Consider the following 1,296-nt stretch of genomic DNA (forward strand, 5'->3'; position numbering starts at 1 on the left):
TTTTGACGCGAATGAATTAGAGATAGTGTTGTGATCCATGGTACTGTGATGATTTCTGATATCTGTGATCTCTGAGCTTCTATTTCCTAGTCTTGGTTCATTAATAGCAAATAGATAGGTTAGGAATGCCCCAGATGGAGCTGCGATAGCACTACTCTGTGGTCTCAGGAGCACACAAAGGTCTGAAGATTTAAAATCTTTGCTAAATTATGTAATAATAATAGTAATAATAATGGTAATTGTAAAGTCCATACCCCAGTCACTGCTACACAATAGGTAAGCTCTGATCTCAGACATAATTAGTGCCTATAGTAGGTTCTCATGCCGTATCAGTCAGATATGTACCTGTACACACCAGCTGCACACCTACACCTACATTCTTATATTCAAATATGGAATTGACATTCAACAACAAGGTTCAAAAACATTTTTGTTCATTTTAAATTGTGTAAGAAGAAGAAAAAAATCTCAAATTCGCACACGGAAAAGTAGATTGCCCTGGTGATGATGTTTTACATTTATCCCTGCGGTCCCTAATCCACCGAACCTTGCAAAGTGGTTTACCGATGGAACCTCCCCCCCACCTCCACCCCCAACCCCCCAACGCCCCGACCCCCCACAGAAGAGGGTCCACCCATGAAGGTAGCAGAAGGCTGTGAGCCTCGTCTCCCCCTCGTCCACTGTGCCACACCATGCTCGGCCTGCTGCACATGGAAGGAATCAGTGTGTTAAATTATGGACAAAGCCACAGACCGGAGAGGGAGAGAGACACAGAGAGAGAGAGAGGCTCTGTGTTTGTCGTCCGCCGGACGCTGCCATTACGGCTCGTATTTATACAGAGTGTTTTGAACCATGGTACAGAAACAGAGTGCCACACCCACTCAGCCCGCCCTCCCCGGGGCCACGACTGTCTTATATTAATGGATAATGGCTGTGCTGTTTTAAAGAGAGGGCATGAAAAACAAAGGACATGCAGACAAAAGCACTTTTTATTGCAGTAAAACCACAGTCATTATTACTTCTGAGAAGCCTGTTTGAATGGTCGACTGGCTTTGTACCTAGAGCACATAAAAATAATCCCCCCCCCCCCCCGCCTGCCCCCCCCCCCCCCCCCCCCCATCACTGGGGACTTTGAAAACATGGACCTTGTCACAACACATGTATCATTCAGAAAAACTTGAGCACATCATTTCCTAATACAGGTGCTTAGCAATGATGTCAAATACAGTACAGAATGAAGCCTTTGCACTGCTGTGAAGCTCCTGGAAAGGACCACTTTTTTCCATGTAACAGATT

Source organism: Megalops cyprinoides, chromosome 14 (assembly GCF_013368585.1).
Source record: "Megalops cyprinoides isolate fMegCyp1 chromosome 14, fMegCyp1.pri, whole genome shotgun sequence".
Classification (NCBI taxonomy): domain Eukaryota; kingdom Metazoa; phylum Chordata; class Actinopteri; order Elopiformes; family Megalopidae; genus Megalops; species Megalops cyprinoides.